We start from the raw sequence: 11,632 nt of genomic DNA on the forward strand, positions 1-11,632 counted from the left end.
TTTCGCATGGATTTGAAGCTAAGCCTTCTACATCGCATTGATTTGAAGCTAAATCATGTGTTTCGCTTGGATTTGAAGCTAACTCGTTTGTTTCGTCTGCATTTGAAGCTATATCACCTATATCGCTAGTATCTGAAGCTAAACCATTTGTTTCGCATGGATATGAAGCTAAACCTTCTACATCGCATGGATTTGCAGCTAAATCATGTGTTTCGCATGGATTTGAAGCTAACTCGTTAATTTCGCCTGCATTTGAAGCTATATCACTTATATCGCAAGTATCTTAATCTAAATCATTTGTTTCGCATTTATTTGAAGCTAAGCCTTCTAGTTCGTATCGATTTGAAGTTAAATGATATGTATCGCATGGATTTTGAAGCTAACTCGTTTGATTCGTCAGCATTTGAAGCTATATCACCTATATCCCAAGTGTTTGAAGATCAATCATTTGCTTCGCATGGATTTGAAGCTAAACCTTCAACATCGCATTGATTTGAAGCTAAATCAGGTGTTTCGATTGGATTGGAAGTTAACTCGTATGTTTCGTCAACATTTGAAGCTATATCACTTATATCGCTAGTATCTGATGCTAAATCATTAGTTTCGCATGGATTTGAAGCTTCACCGTCTACATAGCATTGATTTGAAGCTTAATCATGTGTTTCGTATGGATTTGAAACTAACTCGTTTGTTTCGTCTGCATTTGAAGCTATATCACATATATCCCAAGTGTTTGAAGTTATATCATTTGTTTCGCATGGATTTGAAGCTAAACCTTCTACATCGCATTGATTTGCAGCTAAATCACGTGTTTCGCTTGGATACGAAGCTAACCCGTTTGCTTTTCCTGCATTTGAAGCTATATCACTTATATCGCATGTATATGATGCTAAATCATTTATGTCGCATTGCATTAAAGCTAAGCCTTCTACTTCGCATTGATTTGGAGCTAAATTATGTGTTTCGGTTGAATTTGAACCTAATTCGTTTGTTTCGCATGCAGTTGAAGCTAAATCATGTATAAAACAAGTATTTGATTCCATACTATACGTTTCGCATGTATTTGAAACCTAGCCTTCTACTCCGCATTGATTTGAAGATAAATAATGTGTTTCGAATGTATTTGATGCTAATCCTTCTTCTTCGTATTGAGTTGAAACTAAACCATTTGTTTCGCATCGATTCTAAAATAAGACTTTTACTTCGCATTGATTAGAAGCAAAATCATGTGTTTCGAATGGATTTGAAGCTAACTCGTTTGTTTAGAATGCAATTGAAGCTAAATCATGTATATCACATGTATTTGAAGCTAAACCATTTGAATCGCATGGATTTGAAACTGAGCCTTCTACTTCGCATTGATTTGAAGCTGAATCATTTGTTCCGCATGAATTTGAATCTAACCCGTTTGTTTCACATGCAGTTGAAGCTAAATGATGTATATCAAAAGTATTTGAAGCTGAACTATTTGTTTCGCATGGATTTGAAGCTAAACCATCTAAATCGCAATGATTTGGAGCAAAATCATGTGTTTTGCATGTATTTGATGCTAACTCGCCTGTTTCCCCTGCATTTGAAGCTATATCAGTTATATCGCAAGTATCTGATTCTAGATCATTTATTTCGCGCGGATTTGAATCTAAATCATCTACATAGCATGGATTTGCTGCGAAATCATGTGTTTCGCATGGATTTGAAGCTAACTCGTTAGTTTCACCTGCATTTGAAGCTATATAATTTATATCTCAAGTATCTGAATTTAAATCATTTGTTTCGCATGGATTTGAAGCTAAGCCTTCTACATCGCATTGATTTCAATCTAAATCATGTGTTTCGCTTGGATTTGAAGCTAAACCTTCTGCATCGAATTGATTTGAAGCTACATCATGTGTTTTGCATGGATTTGATGCTAACTCGTTTGTTTCCCCTGCATTTGAAGCAATATCACTTACATCGCAAGTATCTGAATCTAAATCATTTGTTTCGCATGAATTTGAAGCTAAGCATTCTACTTCGTATAGATTTGTAGTTAAATCACGTGTTTCGCTTGGATACGAAGCTAACGCGTTTGTTTCTCCTGCATTTGAAGCTATATCACTTATATCGCATGTATATGATGCTAAATCATTTACGTCGCATTGCTTTGAAGCTAAGCCTTCTACTTCGGATCGATTTGAAGCTTAATCATGTGTTTTGCATGGATTTGAAGATAACTCGTTCGTTTCGCTTGCATTTGATGCTATATCACTTATATCGCAAGTATCTGAAGCTAAATCATTTGTTTCGCATGTATTTGAAGCTAAACCTTCTAAATCGCATTTATTTGAAGCTAAATCGTGTGATTCTCTTGGATTTGTAGCTAACTCGTTTGTTTCGTCTGCATTTGAAGCTATATCACTTATATCGCATGTATCTGAAGCAAAATCATTGGTTTCGCATGGATTTGAATCTAAACCTTCTACATCTCATTGATTTGAAGCTAAATCTTGTGTATCGCTTGTATTTAAAGCTAGCTCGTTTGTTTCGTCTGCATTGGAAGCTATATCACTTATATCGTAAGTGTTTGAAGCTCAATAATTTGTCTCGCATGGATTTCAAGCTAAACCCTCTACATCGCATTGATTAGAAGCTTAATCATGTATTTTGCATGGATTTGAAGCTAACTCTTTTGTTTCGGCTGCATTTGAAGCTATATCATTTATATCGCAAGTATTTGAAGCCAAATCATTTGTGTCGCATGGATTTGAATCTAAACCTTATACATCTCATTGATTTGAAGCTAAATCATGTGTTTCGCTTGTATTTAAGTTAGCTCCTTTGTTTCGTCTGCATTGGAAGCTATATCACTTATATCGCAAGTGTTTGAAGCTCAATAATTTGTCTTGCATGGATTTCAAGCTAAACCCTCTACATCGCATTGATTTGAAGCTAAATTACGTGTTCCGCTTGGATTTGAAGCTAAACCTTCTACATCGAATTGATTTGACGCTAAATCATGTGTTTCGCTTGGATTTGAATGTAACACGTTTCTTTCGTCTGCATTTGAAGCTATATCATTTATATCGCCATTATCTGAACCTAAATCATTTGTTTCTCATGGATTTCAAGATAAGCCTTCTACCTCGCATTGATTTGAAGCTAAATCATGTGTTTCGCATGGATTTTGAAGCTAACTCGTTTGATTCGTCTGCATTTGAAGCTATATCACTTATAACCCAAGTATTTGAAGCTTATTCATTGGTTTCACATGGATTTGCAGTTATACCTTCTACATCCCATTGATTTGCTGCTAAATCATGGGTTTCACATGGATTTGAAACTAACTCGATTGTTTCGTCTGCATTTGAAGCTATATCACATATATCCCAAGTGTTTGAAACTAAATCATTTTTTCCGCATGGATTTGAAGCTAAACCTTCTACATCGCATTGATTTGCAGCTAAATCATGTGTTTCGCATGGATTTGAAACTAACTCGATTGTTTCGTCTGCATTTGAAGCTATATCACATATATCCCAAGTGTTTGAAGCTATATCATTTGTTTCGCATGGATTTGTAGCTAGACCTTCTACATCGCATTGATTTGCAGCTAAATCATGTGTTTCGCATGGATTTGAAGCAAACTCGTTGGTTTCTCCAGCATTTGAAGCTATATCACCTATATCCCAAGTGTCTGAAGCTCAATCATTTGCTTCGCTTGGATTTGAAGCTAATCCTTCTACTTCGCATTGATTTGCAGCTAAATCATGTGTTTCGCATGGATTTTAAGCTAACTCGTTTGTTTCGGCGGCATTTGATGCTATGTCACTTATATCGCAAGTATTTGAAGCTAAATCATTGGTTTCTCATGGATTTGAAACTAAACCTTCTACATCCCATTGATTTGCTACTAAATCATGGATTTCACATGGATTTGAAGCTAATTCGTTTGTTGCGCATGCAGTTGAATCTAAATAACGTATATCACAAGTATTTGTAGCTAAACCATTTATTTCGCATGGATTTGAAGCTAAACATTCTACATCGCACTTATTTAAGCTAAATCATGTGTTTCGCTTGGATATGAAGCTAACTCGTTTGTTTCGTCTGCATATGAAGCTATATCACTTATATCGCTAGTATCTGAAGCTGAATCATTTGTTTCGCATGGATTTGAAGCTAAACCTTCGACATAGCATTGATTTGAAGCTTAATCATGTGTTTTGTATGGATTTGAAGCTAACTCGTTTGTTGCCCCTGCATTTGAAGCTATGTCACTTACATCCCAAGCGTTTGAAACTAAACCATTTATTTCGCATGGATTTGAAGCTAAACCTTCTGCATCGCATTGATTTGAAGCTAAATCATGTATTTTGCATGGATTTGATGCTAACTCGTTTGTTTCCCCTGCATTTGAAGCTATATCACTTATATCGCAAGTATCTGAAGCTAATTCAGTTGTTCTGCATGGATTTGAAGCTAAATCTTCTACATCGCATGGATTTGCAGCTAAATCATGTGTTTCGCATGGATTTGAAGCTAACTCGTTTGTTTCGTCTGCATTTGAAGCTAGATCACTTATATTGCAAGTGTTTGAACCTAAATCATTTGTTTCTCATGGATTTCAAGATAAGCCTTCTACCTCGCATTGATTTGAACCTAAATCATGTGTTTCGCATGGATTTGAAGACAAAACTTCTGCACATGCATTGATTTGAAGCTAAATCATGTGTTTTGCATGGATTTGATGCTAACTCGTTAGTTTTGACGGCATTTGAAGCTATATCACTTATATCGCAAGTATCTGAATCTAAATCATTTTTTTCGCATCGATTTGAAGCTAACCCTTCTACTTCGTATCGATTTGAAGTTAAATGATATGTATCGCATGGATTTTGAAGCTAACTCGTTTGATTCGTCAGCATTTGAAGCTATATCACTTATATTCCAATTGTTTGAAGCTAAATCATTTGTTTCGCATGAATTTGTTTCTAAATCTTCTACATCGCATTTATTTGAAGCTACATCATGTGATTAGCTTGGATTTGAAGCTAACTCGTTTGCTTCGGCTGCATTTGAAGCTATATCACTTATATCTCAATTGTTTGAAGCTAAATCATTTGTTTCGCATGGATTTGAAGCAATACCTTCTGCACAGGCATTGATTTGAAGCTAAATCATGTTTTTGGCTTGGATTTGCAGCTAACACGTTTCTTTCGCATGCAGTTGAAGCTATATCATGTATATCACAAGTATTTGAAGCTAAACCACTCGATTCGCATGAATTTGCAGCTAAGCCTTCTACTTCGCATTGATTTGAAGCAAAACCATATGTTTAGCATGGATTTGAAGCTAAATCGTTTGTTTCGCATGCAGTTTAAGCGATATCACCTATATCCCAAGTGTTTGAAGCTCAACCATTCGTTTGGCATGGTTTTGAAGCTAAACCTTCTAAATCGTATTGATTCGAAGCTAAATCATCTCATTCGCTTGGATATGAAGCTAACTCGTTTGTTTCGTCTGCATTTGCAGCTATATCACTCATATCGCAAATATCTGATGCTAAATCATTGCTTTCGCATGGATTTGAAGCTAAACCTACTACATCGCATTGATTTGCTGATAAATCATGTGTTTCGCATGGATTTGAAGCTTACTCGTTAGTTTCGATTCCATTTGAAGCTATATCACTTATATCGCAAGTATCTGAATCTAAATCATTTGTTTCGCATGGATTTGAAGCTAAGCCTTCTACTTCGTATCGATTTGAAGTTAAATGATATGTACCGCATGGATTTTGAAGCTAACTCGTTTGATTCGACAGCATTTGAAGCTATATCACTTATATCCCAATTGTTAGAAGCTAAATCGTTTGTTTCTCATGGATTTGAATCTAAACCTTCTACATCGCATTGATTTGAAGCTAAATCATGTGATTCGCTCGGATTTGCAGCTAACACGTTTGTTTCGCATGCAGTTGAAGCTAAATCATGTATATCACAAGTATTTGAAGCTAAACCACTCGATTCGCATGAATTTGCAGCTAAGCCTTCTACTTCGCATTGATTTGAAGCAAAACCATATGTTTAGCATGGATTTGAAGCTAAATCGTTTGTTTCGCATGCAGTTGAAGCTAAATCATGTATATCGCAAGTATTTGAAGCTAAATCATGTGTTTTGCTTGGATTTGATGCAAACTCGTCAGTTTTGCCTGCATTTGAAGAAGTATCACCTATATCTCAAGTGTTTGAATCTAAATCATTTGTTTCGCATGGATTTGAAGCTAAGCCTTCTACTTCGTATTGATTTGAAGCTAAATCATGTGTTTCGCTTGGATTTGAAGCTAACTCGTTTGTTTCGTCTGCATTTGAAGCTATGTCACTTATATCGCAAGTATTTGAAGCCAAATCATTTGTGTCGCATGCATTTGAATCTAAACATTCTACATCTCATTGGTTTGAAGCTAAATCACGTGTTCCGCTTGGATTTGAAGCTATACCTTCTACCTCGCATTGATTCGAAGCTAAATCATGTCTTTCGCATGGATTTGAAGCTAACTCGTTAGTTCCGCCTGCATTTGAAGCTATATAACTTATATCTCAAGTATCTGAATCTAAATCATTTGTTTAGCATGGATTTGAAGCTAAGCCATCTACATCGCATTGATTTCAAGCTAAATCATGTGTTTCGCTTGGATTTGAAGCTAAACCTTCTGCATCGCATTGATTTGAAGCTAAATCATGTGTTTTGCATGGATTTGATGCTAACTCGTTTGTTTCCCCTGCATTTGAAGCTATATCACTTATATCTCAAGTATCTGAATCTAAATCATTTGTCTCGCATGAATTTGAAGCTAAGCCTTCTACTTCGTATAGATTTGAAGTTAAATCATTTGTTTCGCTTGGATTTGAAGCTTAACCTTCTGCATCGCATTGATTTGAAGCTAAATCATGTGTTTTGCATGGATTTGATGCTAACTCTTTTGTTCCCCCTGCATTTGAAGCTATATCACTTATATCGCAAGTGTTTGAAGCTCAATAATTTTTCTCGCATGGATTTCAAGCTAAACCCGCTACATTGCATTGATTTGAAGCTATATCACGTGATCTGCTTGGATTTGAAGCTAAACCTTCTACATCGCATTGATTTGACGCTAAATCATGTGTTTCGCTTGGATTTGAATCTAACTCGTTTCTTTCGTCTGCATTTGAAGCTATATCACTTATATCGCAAGTATCTGAACCTAAATCATTTGTTTCTCATGGATTTCAAGATAAGCCTTCTACCTCGCATTGATTTGAAACTAAATCATGTATTTCGCATGGATTTTGAAGCTAACTCGTTTGATTCGTCTGCATTTGAATCTATATCACTTATAACCCAAGTATTTGAACCAAAATCATTGGTTTCGCATGGATTTGCTTCTAAACCTTCTACATCCCATTGATTTGCTGCTAAATCATGGGTTTCACATGGATTTGAAGCTAACTTGTTCGTTGCCCCTACATTTGAAGCTATATCACTTATATCCCAAGCGTTTGAAACTAAATCATTTTTTTCGCATGGATTTGAAGCTAAACCTTCAACATCGCATTGATTTGAAGCTAAATCAGATGTTTCGATTGGATTGGAAGTTAACTCGTTTGCTTCGTCTACATTTGAAGCTATATCACTTATATCCCAATTGTTTGAAGCTGAATCATTTGTTTCGCATGGATTTGAAGTTAAAACTTCTACATCGCATTGATTTGCGGCTAGATCATGTGTTTTGCTTGGATTTGATGCTAACTCGTTTGTTTCTCCTGCATTTGAAGCTATATCACTTATATCGCAAGTATCTGAATCTAAATCATTTGCTTCGCATGAATTGGTAACTAAGCCTTCTACTTCGTATAGATTTGAAGTTAAATGATATGTATTGCATGGTTTTTGAAGCTAACTCGGTTGTTTCGCATGCAGTTGAAGCTAAATCATGTATATCACAGTCTTTGAAGCTAAACCATTTGTTTCGCATGGATTCGAAAATCAGCCTACTACTTCGCATTGATTTGAAGCTAAATCATGTGCTTCGCATGGATTTGAAGCTAACTCGCTTGTTTCGCATGCAGTTGATGCTAAGTCATGTATATCACAAGTATTTGAAGGTAAACCATTTGTTTCGCATAGATTCGAAGATAAGCCTTCTATTTCGCATTGATTTGAAGCTAAATCATGTCTTTGGCTTGGATTTGAAACCTATCTCGTTTGTTTCGCATGCAGTTGAAGCTATATCACTTATATCGCAACTATCTGATGTTAAATCATTTGTGTCGCATGGATTTGAAGCTAAACCTTCTACATAGAATTGATTTGAAGCTTAATCATGTGTTTTGCATGGAATTGAAGCTAAATCGTTTGTTTCGTCTGCATTTGAAGCTATATCACTTATATTCCAAGTGTTTCAAACTAAATCATTTGTTCCGCATGGATTTGAAGCTGAACCTTCTACATAGCGTTGATTTGCTGCTAAGTCATGTGTTTCGCATGGATTTAAGCTAATTCGTTTGTTGCGCATGCAGTTGAATATAAATAACGTATATCACAAGTATTTGTAGCTAAACCATTTGTTTCGCATGGATTTGGTGCTAATCCTTCTACTTCGAATTGATTTGAAGCCTAATCATGTGTTTCGCATGGATTTGAAGCTAACTCGTTTGTTTCGCATGCAGTTGAAGCTAAATTATGTATATCAGAAGTGTTTGAAGCTGGACTATTTGTTTCGCATGGATAGGAAGATAAACCTTCTACTTCGCATTGATTTGCTGCTAAATCATGTTTTTCGCATGGATTTGAAGCTAAATCGTTTGTTTCGTCTGCATTTGAAGCTATATCACTTATATTCCAAGCGTTTGATACAAAATCATTTGTTTCGCATGGATTTGAAGCTAAACCTTCTACATCCCATTGATTTGCTGCTAAATCATGTCCTTCGCATCGATTTGAAGCTAACTCGTTTGTTTCGTCTGCATTTGAAGCTATATCACTTATATTCCAAGCGTTTGAAACTAAATCATTTGCTTCGCATGGATTTGAAGCTAAACCTTCTACATCGAATTGATTTGAAGGTAAATCATGCGTTTCGCATGGATTTGAAGCCAATTCGTTTTTTTTCGTCTGTATTTGAAGCTATATCACTTATATCGCTAGTATCTGAAGCTAAATCATTTGTTTCGCATGGATTTGAAGCTAAACCTTCTACATCGCATTGATTTGCTGCTAAATCATGTGTTTCGCATGGATTTGAAGCTAAACCTTCTACATCGCATGGATTTGAAACTAAACGATCTACATCGCATTGATTTGAAGCTAAATCATGTGTTTCGCTTGGATTTGAAGATAACTCGTTTGTTTCGCCTGCAGTTGAAGCTATATCACCTATATCCCAAGTATCTGAAGCTAACTCTTTTTTATCGCATGGATTTGTAACTAAACCTTCCACATAGCATTGATTTGAAGCTTAATCATGTGTTTTGCATGGATATTAAGCTAACTCGTTCGTTTGCCCTGCATTTGGAGCTATATCACATATATCGCATGTATTTGATGCTAAATCATTTGTGTCGCATGGATTTGAAGCTAAACCTTCTACATCGCATTGATTTGCAGCTAAATCATGTGCCTCGCATCGATTTGAAGCTAACACGTTTGTTTCGGCTGCATTTGAAGCTATATCACTTATATCGCAAGTATCTGAAGCTAAACCATTTGTTTCGCATGTATTTGATGCTAAACCTTCTACATTGCATTGATTTGTAGCTAAATCATGTGTTTCGCTTTTATTTGAAGCAAAATCATGTGTTTCGCAAGGATTTGTAGCATTCTCGTTTGTTTCGCCCGCATTTGAAGCTATATCACTTATATCACAAGTATCTCAAGCTGAATCATTTGTGTCGCATGAATTTGAAACTGAACCTTCCACATAGCATTGATTTGAAGCTAAATCATGTGTTTCGCATGGAGTTGAAAGTAGCTCGTTTGTTTTCCCTGCATTTGAAGCTATATCACTTATATCGCATGTAGATGATGCTAAATAATTTATGTCGCATGGATTTGAATCTAAACCTTCTACATCGTATTGATTTGAAGCAAAACCTTCTACATTGCATTGATTTAAAGCTAAACCTTCTACATTGCATTGCTTTGAAGCTAAGCCTTCTACTTCGCATCGATTTGAAGCTTAATCATGTGTTTTGCATGGATTTGAAGCTAACTCGTTTGATTCGTCTGCATTTGAAGCTATATCGTTTATATCCCAATTGTTTGAAGCTAAATCATTTGTTTCGCATGGATTTGAAGCTAAACCTTCTACATCGCATTGATTTGAAGCTAAATCATTTGTTCCTCCTGCATTTGAAACTATATCACTTATATCGCAAGTATCTGAACCTAAATCATTTGTTTCGCCTGGATTTGAAGCTCAGACTTCTACTCCGTATTGATTTCAAGCTAATTCACGTGTATCCGATAGATTTTGAAGCTAACTCGTTTGATTCGTCTGCATTTGAAGCTATATCACTTATATCGCATGTATCTGAAGCTAAACCATTTGTTTCGCATGCATTTGAAGCTGAGATATCTAGTTCGCATTGATTTGAAGTTTGATCACGTGTTTTGCATGGAATTGGAGCTAACTCGTTTGTTTCTCCTGCATTTGATGCTGTTTCATTTATACCGAAAGTATTTGAAGCTAAATCATTTGTGTCGCATGGATTTGAAGCTAAGCCTTCTACGTCGCATCGATTTAAAGCCTAACGAAGCTAACTCATTTGTTTCGTCTGCATTTGAAGCTATATCACTCATATTCCAAGTGTTTGAAGCTAAATCATTTGTTTCGAATGCATTTGAAGCTGAACCTAATAAGTCGCATTGATTTGAAGCTAAATCATCTGATTCTCTTGGTTTTGAAGCTAACTCGTTCGTTACGTCTGAATTTGAAGCTATATCACTTACATCGCAAGTATCTGAAGCTAAATCATTGCTTTCGCATCGATTTGAAGCTAAACCTTCACATCGCATTAATTTGAAGCTACACCTTCTACTTCGCATCGATTTGAAGCTTAATCATGTGTTTTGCATGGATTTGAAGCTAACTCGTTTGATTCGTCTGCATTTGAAGCTATATCGTTTATATCCCAATTGTTTGAAGCTAAATCATTTGTTTCGCATGGATTTGAAGCTAAACCTTCTACATCGCATTGATTTGAAGCTAAATCATTTGTTCCTCCTGCATTTGAAACTATATCACTTATATCGCAAGTATCTGAACCTAAATCATTTGTTTCGCCTGGATTTGAAGCTCAGACTTCTACTCCGTATTGATTTCAAGCTAATTCACGTGTATCCGATAGATTTTGAAGCTAACTCGTTTGATTCGTCTGCATTTGAAGCTATATCACTTATATCGCATGTATCTGAAGCTAAACCATTTGTTTCGCATGCATTTGAAGCTGAGATATCTAGTTCGCATTGATTTGAAGTTTGATCACGTGTTTTGCATGGAATTGGAGCTAACTCGTTTGTTTCTCCTGCATTTGATGCTGTTTCATTTATACCGAAAGTATTTGAAGCTAAATCATTTGTGTCGCATGGATTTGAAGCTAAGCCTTCTACGTCG

The sequence above is a fragment of the Megalopta genalis genome, unplaced genomic scaffold (genome assembly GCF_051020955.1).
Source record: "Megalopta genalis isolate 19385.01 unplaced genomic scaffold, iyMegGena1_principal scaffold0189, whole genome shotgun sequence".
Classification (NCBI taxonomy): domain Eukaryota; kingdom Metazoa; phylum Arthropoda; class Insecta; order Hymenoptera; family Halictidae; genus Megalopta; species Megalopta genalis.